Below are 16,323 nucleotides of genomic sequence, written 5' to 3'. Positions count from 1 at the left end.
TTCCTGAGCTTTTTCAAACAAGGCTAGTGCTGTACCACTTTCTGTCACAGCACCACTTACTGTTTTCTGATGGGTAATCGGAGAGATGAGTTTTTATTGATATAATTGCCAAAGTTGACTTGGAATTCCAGTGTTCAGATCTCAGCTTTTCAAGAAGCAAGGATTACAGGTGCATTTGCTGCCTGTTTATTAATTATAAGCTTCGGACATCCAAGCCTATACATCTGGTATTTTAGCCTTTTTCTAGGGGAAACCTAGGTCTCACCTGGGGACATGAGTGAGCACATGGCCAAAATCGGGCAGGAGTCCAAGGTGACCAGAGGGGTACAAATTGGTCCTCTATGCAGTGGAGGTGCCGTGCTCCCTGGGCCACATGTTCTGGACATCTGAGACATCACAGGAATCCAGCATGCTCCTGGCCACTGTGTGTGTGTGCGTGTGTGTGTGTGTGTGTGTGTGTGTGTGTGTGTGTGTGTGGTTATTGGTCCTTAAACTCAGGGCCTGTGACCTAGTCTTTGGAGAAAAATTAAGAAAGATGAGCAAGCAAGAAGGAAGGAAAGCAGGCAAGCGGGTGCTCAGGTGGTAGAGCAGTACCCTGGCTACCACGGCCCCCACTCCGGGGCCAGGGCCAGGGGGACCCATGTGGGGTTCTGCACCTCACATAGGACAAGGAAGGCCATAGGCCTGAGGGGCCCTGAGGAACTGAACTTTGCCTAGTCCTACCATGTGTGGAAGGGAGCAGCGTGACTGGGAAGACAGGACATTCTCCCAAAGCTCCCAAGCACATCCCCTACCCAAAGAGCAGAGCAAGGAGGTTTCCAGTCAAGGAACCCAAGGCCTCATATCCCACCCTCCCCTGTTTACCAATTTATGCCTAGCATATGAGGACTCAAATGTGTTCAGAAAAGGGCTTGGCATTGAGGTAGAAATACACAAAGGCACGACAGGCAACTACCTGTTATTCACACATACGGCAGGCGAGTGATAACCTTACAAAACAGAGGACATCAGAAAGGTTTTCTGTAAGCAGGGGAGAATTAACCCTCAATAGACCCTGTCCTGAAATAGCTAACAATTTATAAAACCAAGAGAAAGAGATCCAGAAGTTTGGCCTTGTGGTAGAGTGCTTGGCCACCATGCACGAAGGCCTGGGTTTGATTCATAGGTACCACATACATAGTAAAAACCAGAAGTGGTATTGTGGCTTAGGTGGTGGAGAGAAGGCCTTGAGAAAGCCATCATGTTCAAGCCCCATGACTGGCAAAAAACAAAAACAAAAAAACCCCACCAAAGCCAAACAAAATAAACAAACACAAATCTTAAGAGTAGGAATCAATTTGTTTATAAGTGACTAAAATGTTTCCAAAATTAGAGCTAAAAGGAGCAAATTATGTAGTACTCATATAAATGATATAAATCATACAGAAGCTTGATAAGGATTACTAAAGTTACCCATGTGTTGACCTCCTGTATCTTATCTGAGTAGTCCTAATTGTAAGTGATATATTTTCCTTTGACATTTGGGTGAAATTAATAAAAGAAAGAAATCACATGCTGATAGACCTGGATGCCAGTAGCTCATAGGTATAATCCTAGATACACAGGAGACTCAGAGGTTTAGGGTTCATAGCTACCCAAGACAGGTAAATACAAGAGACCACTATCTTTACTTAACCAGTAAAAAGCAAGAAAGTGGATGCTCCAGTGTTGTGATACAAAACCAGTCATAATCAAATGCCAAGCATTTGAGCCTCAGATTTCTAGCCTTACTCTACACAGACACACACATACAGATGTTACCAATTCCCCACACTACTAAGCCTAATTAGCTTTATATCATATTCATACTGTATATGCTATATATACTGGGCTTCATTGGATTGCCTCCATTTTTATGAAGCTCAGTATTAAGTGTAAAATAAATATATGCCATCATCAATTAAAATGTGATACCCAAATCACTACACTTCTAGTAGGAGAGATAAAATTTAAAAAGCCAAAACCACATGGGATCACCAAGGAATAGAGCAATTGGAACATCATACATCACTTTGGATGTAATGTTGGGAAAATCTGACATTTTCATAAAATTAACATTATGAGCTAGTAATGATTTTCCAGAATTTTTCCCTGAGAAAATGCAAGTATTATTCTAAACCAAGACTTCTATGGACTGTGTAGCCCAGGATCAGTGGCTCACACCTCTAATTCTAGCTACTCAGGAGGCTGGAATTGAGAGTATCTCTGTCCAGGGCCAGACCAAGCCAAGTGCTTGCAAGCCCTCATCTCAACAATAAATAGCTGGGCATGGTGACTCATGCCTGTCATCCCAGTTCTGGAAGAAGCCAAAGTAGGTGGCTAGAGGTCCAGGATGGCCTGGGATAAAGGAAGGACCTATCTGAACAATAACCAAAGCTAGCCAGAGGTATGTTTCAACTGGTTAAAAATTAATCAACCCTAAACCTTCCCTGGCAAGCACAAGCCTCTGAGTTCACTCACTCTAAGCATACCAAAAAGAAGACACAACCGTAAACAGGAAAAAGAGAGAATATCTGTAACAGTTGTAGGTTTCACAGCCTAAAAGTACAAACACACCTGATGTCAATGAATAGAATGAATGAATAAAATGTAATGAGGTACTATTCCAAAAGACAAAAAGAATGCAAAGGGTTCATGTAATAGTTTAAATGTATTTTTTTCAGAATGAAAGAAGTTTCATATGGAAGAGTGCTTTGTGCATTGTTACATTTATATGGAGTTCTAGAAAAAGGAATAAAACTAAACTATGGTAGGAAAGAGTTAGTATAGCTCTGGTATGGTGAAGCTTATCTGTCAGCAGCTCGTAGGAGGATGAGACAGAAGGATCTGGAATTCAAGGCCAACTAGGCTATCCCTCAGACCTGGTCTCAAAAGAAAAATATGAAACAGAGAGGTGGGGAGGGAGGGTGGAGGGAAAGGGGAAGGAAGGTGAACAGGAGGGAAGGAAAGAAGAAAGAGAGGTAGTGAGAGATGGAGGAAGGAAGGAAGGAAGTTAGTTGGGTATGTTGGAACATGCTTTTAATCTCAGCCCCTTTTGAGGTGGATGGAGTGTGAAGAAAATGCTAATATTTACCACATTGAGGAATTAAAAAACAAAAGTACAGAAAAAGTATTCAATCTACATGAATGAAAATGATGATACTTTCAAAACTGAATATAATTCAAATAATGGAGAGTTGGTATGAGAGCAGAAATGGAATTAAAGTGTGCATGTCTGATGCTCAATTTATCTCTATTTTATTTTCTTTGAACAGTAGGTAGACAAATAAAATTGGAAAGAGCATTCCCAAAAGATCATCCTGAACTTCAGAAAAGTTTTCTAAGCCAGGCAGAGTGGCTCATGGCTGGAATACTAGCTAGTCAGGAGGCTGAGATCTGAGGATCTGGTTCAAAGCCAGCCTGGGACAAAAGGACCTAAGACTCTATCTCAAATTAACTTCTAGATAAGGGGAAGTGAGGCTTGGCCCAAGGGTAGGGTGGTAGCCTTGAGATGAAGAGCTCAGGGACAGTGCCCAAGCCAACTTCAAGCCCCATGACCCACAATGAACAACAAAAAGAAGAAAATAAATTTTTCTAATGAGGAAATGTTAGAATTTCTAAATTTTTGCAGAAAGCATGTATTTTAAAATCTATTATGTATATTGTTCTATCATTCACTGAAACTTCAGTTGTATTTTGTACTTTATTTTCTACTGCTACATGTATTTAATTGCACCAGTTATTTTAAGACAGGGTTTTGGTTTTTGCCCAAGGTGTATGTGGACAATGACTCTCCTATTTCATACTCTGCCACAGATGATAGGAGCATGGCGCCACGGCTGGATTTCTCTGTTGAGATGGAGCCTCAGTAACTTGCATGGCCTATGGTCTACAACCATCCTCTCAATCTCAGTTTCTGATGGAGCTGAGATGGCAGGCATGAGCTACTGGGCTAAACTTTAAATTTTCTATACTTCATAAAGATGAGAAACAAACTTCTGGTGTCTCGTTTATTCATTCATGAAGCCAGCAGGTACTGATGTTTATACTTCAGTGACATGATGCAAAGACAAAGCTTCTGTGTCTCAGACACAAAAGAAGCGCCCCAATCATACCTCTTCCAGTAAGAACTCACTACATGATAGTCACACCGGGTCACATTTTCTTCCCTTTTACTTCTTTGTTTTTGTTTTTTTTTTTCCAGTCCTGGGCTGGAGCTCAGGGCCTGAGCACTGTCCTTGGACTTTCTCAAGGGTAGAGCTCTACCACTTGAGCCTCAGCACCACTTCTGGCTTTTTTCTATATATGTGGTACCGAGGAATCGAACCCGGGTCTTCGTGCATGCTAGGCAAGCACTTTAACCACTAGGCCAAACTCCCGGCCCCTCTTCCCTTTTACTTTTTACCTCCTTTTCTGCTCGGAACTTGGATCCCTCCCTCTTGATTTTAAGTTTTGTTTTCAGTTGGAGGTATCATTTGTGCTGCATATGGTATTTTTATTTACTTCAGGAAATGCATTAAGTGGTCAGGTACTGGTGCTCAGGCCTGTAATCCTAGCTACTCAGGAGGCTGACTTCCGTGTGTAATACACGGAAGTCAGCCCAGGCAGGAATCCCATCATTCTCTTCAATTAATCAGAAAAGAAGCTGGAAATGAAGGTGTGCTGCGCTTAGAGTGTGCCAGCTTTGAGCAAAACAGGCAAGAACGTGGGAAAGGCTCTGAGTTCAAGTGCCAGCACTACCACCTCCCAAAATAACTCATGAGGAGAAATCTAGGCATATCCACATGTAAGCAAGTATGAGGAGTTGCTCTGAACTGTAGCACGGAAGACACACACACACACATACATATACTCACACAGACATACACACACACACATACTACTTAAATAGCTCTTAGTTATCATTACTACATCTATGACTACTTATCTGCTATAAAATGTATAATGTGATGCCTTGACCTCAATGAGTTATTCCCTTACTATAGACATTTTCTTGGTAGGTCATGGAGCTTGAACTCTGAGCATGGGTGTTGTCCCTGAGCTCTTCAGGTCAAGGTTACTGCCTTTTCCCTTGTGCCACAATCCCACTTCCACTACAGATATTCTTTAGAGACAACTGTCTTTGCCTACATATGCTGCCTTTAAAGTGTTTAATTGTAGGGGTACAGCTTGTAACACCCAATCCTCTCTGTATTTTACAAGTTAATTATATCTCCTTAGTGTGTATAGTTTAATAGTTTAAATAGATGTGAGACTGGCATTTAGACACTTTATAGTAGGGTCTTTTTTTAGATATGATCAAAGTTTACCACGAAATGTGCAAAATACAAGTGAGAAACTTTACACATATGAGCAGGTTGTAGGATAGTTTGAGGATTATTGTCCAAAGCCAGCTTGGGCAAAATAGTCACTGTGAAAACTTATATCCAAAAATCTATTCAGAAAAACTCACGAAGACACTGTGGCTCAAGTGGTAGAGCTATAGTCTTGAAAGTGAAGTGGCTCAGGGACAGTGCCAAGGCCCTGCCTTCATCCCAGGACTGCACCAAAATACAAGTGAGAATATAAAGATTGTATCCAAAGTCCATGAAGATGGCAAGGACTGTTTCTCTGGACAATGCTGAGTCACAGCAGAGGCCTCTTGCTCTTTTTCTGAACTATTTCAGCATGAAAGGAGATTTGGGTAAAGCAGCCTCTTTCTCTCCGTCCTTTCTTTTCTCCTCTTCTCCTCCCATTCCTGTTCCTCCTTCTGCTTTCTCCATCCTCCTCTTTTAATCATTTACTATAGCATCAATTTAGGGACTGGGCCTTTTGTTTGGCTTTTTCACTCAATATTCGTTGTCCACCCCTTGAGGACCCCCCTCAATTCTGTTTCTTTGTACTTGGATTGGGAATCTGCTACCTTTTTCTGCTGAGGTTGGCTTTGAACTACTATCCTCAGAACTCAGCCTCCAGAGTATTTAGGATTACAGTTGTGAGGCTCTAGAACTCTATAAATGATTGTGTTTTATAAGTAACTGAGAGATAATTATAGTCCTACTTTGTCCAAAAACGATCATAAACTATTACTGATCATCATTAACCCCAAGAATGTATCTGATCTCATTTGTTTGAAATAGAAAAATAAAATCACATTCTGCATTTTGAGGATAATTTGCTTTTAGCCTTTAGGTTCAAAACTATTAGCCGCGTGCTGGTAGGTCAGGCTTGTTATCCTAGCTACTCAGGAAACTGAGATCTGTGCATCAGTGGTTCAAAGCCATAAGGGCAAGAAAGTCTGAGAGATTCTTATCTGCAAGTAACTCTCTAAGAGCTGGATGTGGAACAATGGCTAAAGTGATCATGTACTAGCCTTGTGGAAAAAGCTCATGAACAATGCCCAGGACCTGAGTTCAAGTCTCAGCACTGGCACACATGCACAAGTATTAGGACAATATAAATATGTGATAGGCAGTCCCTAGTTTATTGGAATAGGCTAGGCAAATCTGTGAAAGCTTTTTAGTGCTTGATACATGTGTTACTAGGTCAACACATGGTGTTCTAATGCTAGATGTTTTGAGTCCATTTTCCACTCATGAAACAAAAACCTGAGAATGAACGTCTAAATCAAGAGAGGTTTAAGCAGGGCATTATTGGCTCTGACTTGTAATTCTAGCTGCCCAGAAGGCTGAGAACTGAGGATTGCAGTGCAAATTGAACTTGGTTTGCAAAGGGTATGAAGCTCTTATCTTCAGTTAACAAGAAGATGGAAAGAACCAAAAAGAACAGAATTCCTGGGCAAGTTTGAGAGATCACTGCTGCAGCTTCAAGAGCTATTTCGTGGCAACCAGCTGGTTTTCACCCATCTTCTTCCAGATGGTTTAGCAGAGTTCGGCTGGCTCTTGCTCCACTGACCTTCCCTCAGAGCTCAGTGAGGATGCCCCTACCAGCTGGGCTGGCAGCCTGCAGGTGGACTGCAGTCCATCCAGGCCCCGCCCCGCGGCCCCACCCACCCGCGCTTAGACACGCCCCTCCTGCCCAGAGGACCATGGGAGCTGCTTGCCTGGAATCCCTGTGGAAAGCACAGTTGGAGGCCAACGGACAGGGGCTCTTGGTAGACCTACTAAAGGAGCATTTGGAGATTGTCGTACATTGACTTTACCTTAAAATAGGTACTGCAGTTATAATTTAGATGTTTATTTATGTATAGTTTCCTTATCATTAAGAAGTTGTTCCTTTATTTCGTGGGGAGTGGGTCCTGAACTGGGTTGGGGAAAGGTCTGGGTTTCTTGCGCACGGTTAGTGCTATACCATTTGAGCCACACTACTTAGGGCTTTCTGGTGGTAAATTGGAGATAAGAGTCTCCTGGACTTCCCTGTCTAGGTTGGCTCCAAACGGTCATCCTGAGACCTCAGCCTGCTGAGTAGCTACGGTGAAAGATGTTTGCCACTAACAACCAACTAAAAGTTTTCTTAATAATAACATTGTCATTTTCCATATATTCCAGTTTCACTCAAATAATAACTTACAAAAAGTTGTTAGGAAGTACAGAGAATATTGATCTGGCAATTGTAAGTTAAGTTGATGAAGAGGTCACCACTGAAATTTATATATCACCTTTTTCTCTCATAAAAGTTTAAAATTGCTGGATAAGATGAAAATTTATCCATGTTTTCAAGATAGTCAAGCCTTGTTTGTTACAGTTTTAGGTAAAGAATATTAACATTTGCATCTAAGCTCTGTACTTGGGCACCTCATTCCTGTAATTCTAGCTAGTCAGTAGACTAAGAGCTGAGGATGGTGGTTTGAAGCCAGGCCACACAGGAACGTCCATAGTTAACCAGTGAAAAGTGGAGGAGAGTGGCTCAAATGTTAGATCACAACCTTTAAGTTAAAAGCTACAAGGCAGCACTTAGAGACTGAGGTTGTGTCTGTGCCAGTACATTCCCCAAAAAGGCCACCATAAAATACAAATTGTGTGGCATCTGCTTACTATAGGAATGTCACACTCATGATCCTTCTGCCTCCAGAGTAGCTGAGATTAAAAGCATGTACCATCATACTCAGTTTCTCCTTCTTGTCCTTCTTCCTTCCTTCCATTTACTGTGCTTCTTCTTTTGGGACAAGGTCTGAGACAAGGAGAGCCTAGTTGGCCTTGAATTCCAGATCTTTCTGTCTCAGCCCCTCTGGGAGCTGTTATTACACATAAGCTTCACCATAGCTGACATATTATTGTTTCCTACCATAGTATAGTTTTTGCATTTTTTAGGAACACTGCAGAATGCACCATTTCATATAAAATTTGTTTGTTCTGAGATACTTACATTAATTACATAAACACTCTGCATTATTTTCTTGGTTTTTATTTTTTTCCTTGTTACACTTAGTGAAGTTTGAACTCAGAGGCTTGTGCTTGCCAGGTAGTTTGGGGTTGATTTTATTTTAACCATTGAGCCATACCTCTTGTTAGCTTTGTGCTTGTGATTGTCTGAAGAGGGCCTTCCTTTATCCCAAGCCGTCCTGGACTTCTATCCCCCTATTTATGCTTCTCACAGAACTGGGATGACAGCATGAATCACCACGTCCAGCTTTTTATTGTTGAGATGAGGGATTGTGAGTACTTGGCTTAGTCTGGCCCTGGACAATGATATTATCAATTCCAGTCTCCTGAGTCACTAGAATTAGAGGTGTGAGCCACTGAGCCTGGGCTTCACATTCTATGGAAGTCTTTCTTCAGATGCATTTATTTTTCTGAGGGAAATGTCTGGAATATAAGTGCTAGCTCATAAAACGTAAGTGTAAATTTTATGAAAATGTCAGATTTTTTCCCCAATAATGTATCTAAAATAATGTAGAAGTGTAAAAATTGTTCTGTATCCTTGATGATCCCATGTGTTTTGGGCTTCTTAAATTTAATTTCTCAGGCTAACAGTGTAGTGGTTTTAGCCTTTCATTTTAATTGTTGATGATGTACATTTATTCTACACCTCCTCCGGGGCTTCATCAAAATTCAAGTCATATGAAGCCCTGTATATATAGTAATTATATTATGAATATTACATGGAGCTATTGGGTTAGTAGTTTGTTCATAAAATCTGAAACGAAAAAGTATGAAATATTCAGAACTGGTAAATCCAGAGAGCAGAATGCTTTCCTAGGTAGGAGCAGGGAATTAGTCTGTCAAAAGATTGTAAATGATATAATATTTGAATTAAGGATTACTCCTTGACAAAAGAAATGTAGCTTCATCATGTACATAGTGTGTATGAAGCCTTTGCCTTCAAGTCTCAGCGTCAAATTAAAGACAAAAAGAAAAATAGCATTTTTATACCAATAATACGTTTACATTGCCATTTTTTCCACAGGTGCAGATGGTGCACAACATGCCCTTGGCACCAGAGATGTAATCACACCATCTAATATATTTATGAACATTACTGGGACTATGATACTGAGGTAAAAAGCTCAGTCTAGTTGTTTTTTTTCTGTGTTGATCTTTTGCTCAATGGCAAGACATATGTATGAAGATTTTCTTTGAGCTAGGCACCAGGGACTCATGGCTGGAATCCAGGCTACTCAGGATGCTGAGATCTGAGGATCAGATTGAAGCCAGTAGTGGCAGCAAAGAATCAGAAGTGGAGCTATGACTCAAGTGGTAGAACGTTAGCCTTGATTGAAAAAAGGGAAAGGATAACATTTAGGCCGTATGTTTAAGCTCTAGTACTGTGTTAGAAAACAGGAGAAGGCCAGTTTGCATTTCAATGTAATCTGCTTTTTCGCCTTAAGTAAGCAGATTTAAAAACATGGAAAAGTGTTATTAGTGAAGAGACTAATTCTCAGCAGTGCTATTAATTGGAACAAAAGGAAAGATCATGAGAAAGAACATGTATAGGAATGTAGGATTATGTGCTTTCTTCAGCAATAGATATTTGAATATCATAAGTAAAAAAGACTGTGATTAGCTGAAGATACGTGAGGCTAGTTTTATAGACTCTGGGTTAGAAAGGTCAACTATTTATTTTTTCTTTTAATTGTTACACAGCATTTCACAGAAAAATTCTGAAGCGATGAATAGTGATGAATATAAAGATAAAAACTAGTCATAGAAACTGTCACCCCACAAAAAGTTTCAAAATTATCTCCTAGACTTCCATAACCATTTAGTTTGCTGATGTCTTTGAATATTAATATGTTCAGATAATTCCGCCCTGAATACAAGTACCTATGTGCAGATATGATTATACAATCTATCATCTATAAGTCTGTCTTTTCTATCTGTCATTTATGTACTTCCTGGTATTGGAATTGGGGCTTGAACTCAGGACTTGTCCTCCTGTTTTGCTTTTATTCCCAATAAATTCCTGGTGGAATTATGCACCCTAGCTATCACTCTGTGTGTCAGGAAGTTGTGACTGGGCATAGGAGTTTGGATTCCTGGTCAATGGCTCTACATCTTAAAAAGACATACTGGCCATTCAAGTCGTGTATCAGCCCCTCTATTCATGATCTTTCATGTCATATACATGTTTCTCACATTTTCCTGTCCCATTACTGCTAAGAGAGGGGGAAAAACAAGATGAGGGGCAGAGCGGAGGGAGGGAAATGGGGACCAAGACATAAGAAAGGGTATCAATGTTTGTGAAGTGATGCACCTTCTATCTGGTGAATAAAATGTAACATTTCTAATAATTACAATAAAAGTATATGAAAAAAAAAGAAATAGCTCTTCTTACCAGAAACTTCTCCTTTAGGTAATCAAAAGCCTGGGATTTGGTAGGTCCATGTGCAAAGCCAACCCATCACGAAATTCTGGGAGACTCCCTGTTCACAATAAGTAGCATTAAAGGAGGCAGGCAGTGTGCCTTATGAGATGAGGTCGAAGCCAGACATGGTGTAGAAAGTTGAGCAAGAGTTAAGAGAAGCCCTAAGTTTAAAAGTTGACATGGTCAGAATCTGAAATCGAGAGAGAGAGAGGGGGGGGGGAGGGAGTGAGGGAGGGAGGGAGGGAGAGAGAGAGAGAGAACACAAGCAGCAAGTAATCATCCTTTTAATTTCTTTAAGCTTATTATACTTTTTTCTTCCTAAGGGGAATTTTACATTGTGGTAAAACTTTCAGTATTTAAAACTAACACACTGAATATAATTCCATTGAGTTTTCTTGTTAGTGAATGCTTTTTCTTAATGCATAGATCAATATACTCTTGTGTCCTTGTGCATCTAGGAAAATACCCTTTCTTTTTCTATTGCTGTTGTTCCTAGGACTTCAATTGAGGGCCTGGGCACTGAGATGTTTTTCTTTTTTTTTTCTTCTTTCTTTTTTTCTGTGCCAGTTCCAAGGCTTGTATTCATAACTGGGGCCCCGAGCTCAGGCCCCAAGACTAGCAAAAAAAAAAAAAAAAGAGAGAGAGAGAAATAAAGAAAGAAAGAAAGAAAGAAAGAAAGAAAGAAAGAAAGAGGCATTGTCCTTGCATTTTCACAGGCTAGTGCTCTACCACTTAAGGCACAGCACCACTTTCAGCTTTTTCTATGTATGTGGTACCTAGGAATTGAACCCAGGGTTTCGTGCATGCTGGGCAAACACTCTACCACTAGGCCATGCTTCCGGCCCACTGAGGTGTTTTTGCTCTTGGTTACCACTCATCCATTTGAGCCACAGCTCCACTACTGAATATTTAAATGTTTATTAGAGATAAGTCTGTTAGACTTTGATTCCTAAGCATATTTCAAATATGGATTCTGAGATCACAGCCTCCTGAGAAGTTAAGATTACAGATGCAAGCTAGTAGAGCCCAGCTGACCATTACCTTTTCTTTTGCTTAATTCAGTATTAGGATCCTTCTTATCATACAAATATTATCTTTTGATACATAAGCAAATTCTCTCCCGGAAAGTGTTTCTGTATTTTATTACTATCCTAGTGAAAATATTAGTACTTTAAAAATATGTATTTGATACCCTATCCTCCAAAGATTATGGGATGTGCAAGGTTGCTTTCTGTGTTCTTGAGTTAATTGCTTGCTGAAATATTCTCACCAGCCGTACTTCTGTATATCTGTAAGGTTTTTCTGTAGTCACATGCTTGAATGACATGAACAATGACGTGACAACAACCATGGCCGCAACAACAGTGGTTTCACATGAAAATCAGAAGAAAAGAGCTCAGTGATAAAGACACTGAAAACAACAAAGTTAATTTTTTACGAATTCAAACATTTTTACTTAATTAATTTTGAATACTAATTAAGGAATAGTAGCCATGAATTATAGCTGAAATAGGATCTTTACATCTTTATCTTATGCATTTGCTTTTTAATTTTTCCTCTAACCTTTAAGAAGCAAAAAGAACTCCAGGTCTGGTAATGAATAATTATCTCATTTGTATATTTGATGTATGGGATTGAAGGTATTTTCTGAAATACATATACATTTTCAAATACTGTTATTTAATTTATAGATCACACATCAAATAAATGGAGCAGATGATTCTAATGTCTTCTCTCAGTTGTCTGAATTGGTCTCAGAGGAGTCTGCCTTGCCTCATGATGAGCATTTCTCCATGTAAAATACCACTGAATACCTCTAAGGAGTTCTTTATTGACTAAGAAAATGCTGGTATTTGTCCTTGGCAAACTTCACAGGACTGTGGACAGCATGAAGGAGGCCATTGAAGGAATTTCCTTGGTGATTGCGCACTCTCAGTCTCTTGCCCATACTCCTGTCACAAATCCTACCAGCGAGGGGTCTTCTATGGAAAACTTCCACATGATGCAGAATTGAAGGGAAGTTTCCCTCCTGGAGAAAACCATGTGACTTCTTCCTCAAATGCATACACTTCAATTGAGAGCCTGGACCAGTAGTACCTGAGCAGGGTCAGTTGCATTTCAATATGTTCCACTGGTTTGCAAAGTTTGAATGATTACGCTTCATTTTTTGACATCCTGACTTGTTTGACTGCCTTGTGTTCAGTTAATATTGCTATCATTCAGTGTTCATAATAGAATTGGAGATCTGGGAATTTTTTTTAAACTTCAAGCTCTCATTCTGAATGTCTACACATTTGGGGTTGTTTTTATTGAAATACCTTTGTTGTTTACAGTGGTGCTTCCAGTATCCTCCATACATGTGCTCTCTACTCTCGGAATAATTTCAACCGTTGCTTTGTCTTTATCAGATAGTATACTGAAGAGCATTTTATATATGTCCCATACCTTCTCCTGTCATGTCCTCACTCCCCACTGCTGTCCTTCCCCCAAAAGTTCCTCTTGTACTTTCCCATTATTCATCTTAAATCTAAATTTACAAAATGGAGAGAAAAATGTGACATTTAGCTCTCAGTGTGATGTATTTGGCTTAGCATGCTGAGTTCTCTTATCCATTTTCCTGATAATGATATCATTCCATTTTGAGAGCAGACTCGTTCCTCATTTTGTCCACACACAGCAGTTTTATATGTACTCACTGGTGAATAGGTAGCTTTTGTTTTTTTGTGGGTCATGGGGTTTTAACTCTGGGCCTGGGCTCTTTCCCTGAGCTGTTCTGCTCAAGGCTAGGGCTCTAACACTTTGAGTTTCAATGCCACTTCCGTTTTTCTGGTGATTAATTGGAGATCAGAGTCTCATGGATTTCCTGCCTAGGCTGGCTTTGCATCGTGATCCTCAGATCTCAGTCTCCTGAGTAGCTAGCATGGCAGGCGTGAGTCACCAGTGCCCAGCTTCAGCTCTTTTGAATAGTGCTAATATAAGCACAAAGGTACAATGAGAAAAGATACATTTTTGTGTTTCTTGACCCCATAAGTATATTGGAAATTGAAATATTTTAACTTTCTGTGGAAGCTGCGTCAGATGCAATATCCCTTAATGCTTTAAAGCAGCTTCCACAAAATAATGAAGTAGCAGTAAGGCAACTTATTTGAACTAATCAGATAATTTGGAAACAGAAAGTAGGTATAATTCTGAATGTTTTTTTAATAGCAATCAGTGACATGTGACTAAGCTCACATAGAAATGCCAACCATACATTCAGATCACTACACTTAATTTGCAATGGTCAAAAAGCATAATGTAGCTAAAAAACTAGAAGAAAGACAATGCTCTCTTTTAACATGTTATACATTTATCCAAATAAATCAGAAAGGTACATCTCATGCTTCAATGAACATGCAAAAATAGTGACAGTGATATCTGTACTGCAGTTGTTATATATGAGCTTCCCCAATGCAAATTCCACATTCTGAGTATTTTGTGTGTGAATATATACTACATATGCTTATATGTACCGTATATATAGTAAATCTGGTTTATATTAGGTATTACATATAGCATATCTTATATAATACTGTAATCTGTGTTGTGGGATTAATATGTATAATATATACATAGATAGAGGCTCATGTATGAAAATGTACATACATATCCAAAGAAAAACACCAGGATACATATGTCCACACATATTTCATATATATGTGATTACAACAAATTAGTATTTATCCCCTTGTATCTATGCATATTAGGTGCTCATTTATCTCCAACCTTTCATTTTACTGGGAAAAGTAAAGATTTGAATAATAAGCTTTTACACTTTTTTTCAGAGAACTCCTAAAGATACAATAGTGCAAGCATATACTACAATATGACTATGCAGAAATATAGACAGTGACACTCTGTGTAAGATTAGTCCTCATTATGATCTTCCTACATGCCAACTTCTGGCTTTCTTTGTGTGTATTCAGTGGGCCACAGACATACTTGCCTACATATATACACATATATACACATATATACATATATATACATATATACATATATATACACGTGCATGTACACATGCATATACACACACAAGCCTCTTTACAGGTAGTATGGATTTCTACTTGCCCATCATTATTTTCCACATGTCTTTTGTGAATACTACTATCCAATCTATCCCATTCAAAAATATAAGAATGCAGTATTGTTATGTAATTAAAAAGTACATATGACTCTTGACATTATATGACTTCCTAGATCATACATTCTGGTTAGTATTTCTCTACAGCTAAATGATTAGTGCGATTTGTTCTCATATAAAGTAGTTGCTTATAATTTTTTCATCATTTTTCTATGTCTTTGAGTTTGACAGATTTGTGATAGACCCATTTAGTTTTGCAACATCAGTTCAACAATGGAACCTTTCTGTTTGTGTTTAGAGTGGCAGCTTTTAGTGTTGTGCTTTCTAGCTGCTTTTGCACTTTTCTTTTTATTATATAGGTGATATACAGAGGGGTTACCATATCACCAGTCAGGTAATGAATATATTTGTCTTTAGATAATGGCATCCCCTCCTTTATTCTCTCCAATATTTCACCTCTGTTCCCTTCCACGAGTTATATAGTTCATTTTCTACATGATTTCTACTGAATATCACTACTTCATTTGTTCGCTCTCTGTCCTTCCACTTTTGTGTACCTCCCTTATCCTCCCCATAGACAGAAGCAGAGAGGCTCTTTGTTCCTCCTCCAAGAGTGCCTGCTTTGGTCTAATGATATATGATTGACCAGAGTCCTCTATGACTTATCATGTCACCATGTATTTTCGATTTATTCTCTGCCTATGTGTCATTTGTCTTTCTGAACTTGACTTATCTTCACTTAATATGATTTGTTCTGGGCCCATCCATTAACTCGCAAATGACAGATTTTTTTTTGCCATTCCTGGAGCTTCAGTTCAGAGCCTGGGCAGTGTCCTTGGGATTTTTGAGGCTAGCACGCTACCACTAGAGCCACAGCACCACTTCCAGCTTTTTTCTAATATGAGATACTAAGGAATTGAACTCAGGGCTTCATACATGGTAGGTGAACACTCTACCACTAGGCCACACTCCAGGCTCCCAAATTACATTCTTTTTTTTTTTGCCAGTCCTGGGCTTGAGCTCAGGGCCTGAGCACTGTCCTTGGATTTTCTCAAGGCTACAGCTCCAGCTCTTGAGCCTCAGCACCACTTCCGGCTTTTTTCTATGTATGTGGTACCGAGGAATCGAACCCGGGTCTTCATGCATGCTAGGCAAGCACTTTAACCACTAGGCCAAACTCCCGGCCCAAATTACATTCTTTTATTTTATTTTTTGGTCAGTCCTGTGTTTGAACGCAGGGCCTGAGCATTGTCCTTTGGCTTTTTAATCAAAGATAGTGCTCTACCACTTGAGCCATAGCACCACTTCTGGCTTTTCCATATATGTAGTACCAAGGAATTGAACCCAGGTCTTTGTGCGTCCTGGGAAAGCATTCTACCACTAGGCCAAACACCCGACCCCAAATTACATAATTTTTAATGGCAGTGTAAAACTACATT

At 39.6% G+C, this 16,323-nt stretch overlaps 2 long non-coding RNA genes across 2 annotated transcripts in view; one reads left to right on the top strand and one right to left on the bottom strand.

The window, feature by feature from the left end:
* Positions 1-16,323, bottom strand: part of LOC150039308 (uncharacterized) — a 38,550-nt gene that overhangs the window by 7,564 nt on the left and 14,663 nt on the right. The window lies entirely within an intron of this gene.
* Positions 7,030-14,903, top strand: LOC150039309 (uncharacterized). The gene is made up of 4 exons (XR_016534381.1): positions 7,030-7,169; positions 9,364-9,454; positions 12,453-14,188; positions 14,428-14,903. It is a non-coding gene; the product is annotated as an uncharacterized LOC150039309 (long non-coding RNA).

Source organism: Megascapheus bottae, unplaced genomic scaffold, assembly GCF_031878675.1.
Source record: "Megascapheus bottae isolate mThoBot1 unplaced genomic scaffold, mThoBot2.hap1 HAP1_SCAFFOLD_40, whole genome shotgun sequence".
NCBI classification, from domain to species: domain Eukaryota; kingdom Metazoa; phylum Chordata; class Mammalia; order Rodentia; family Geomyidae; genus Megascapheus; species Megascapheus bottae.
The sequence above is the reverse complement of the archived record's forward strand: the minus strand, read 5'-3'. Positions and strand labels throughout refer to the sequence as shown.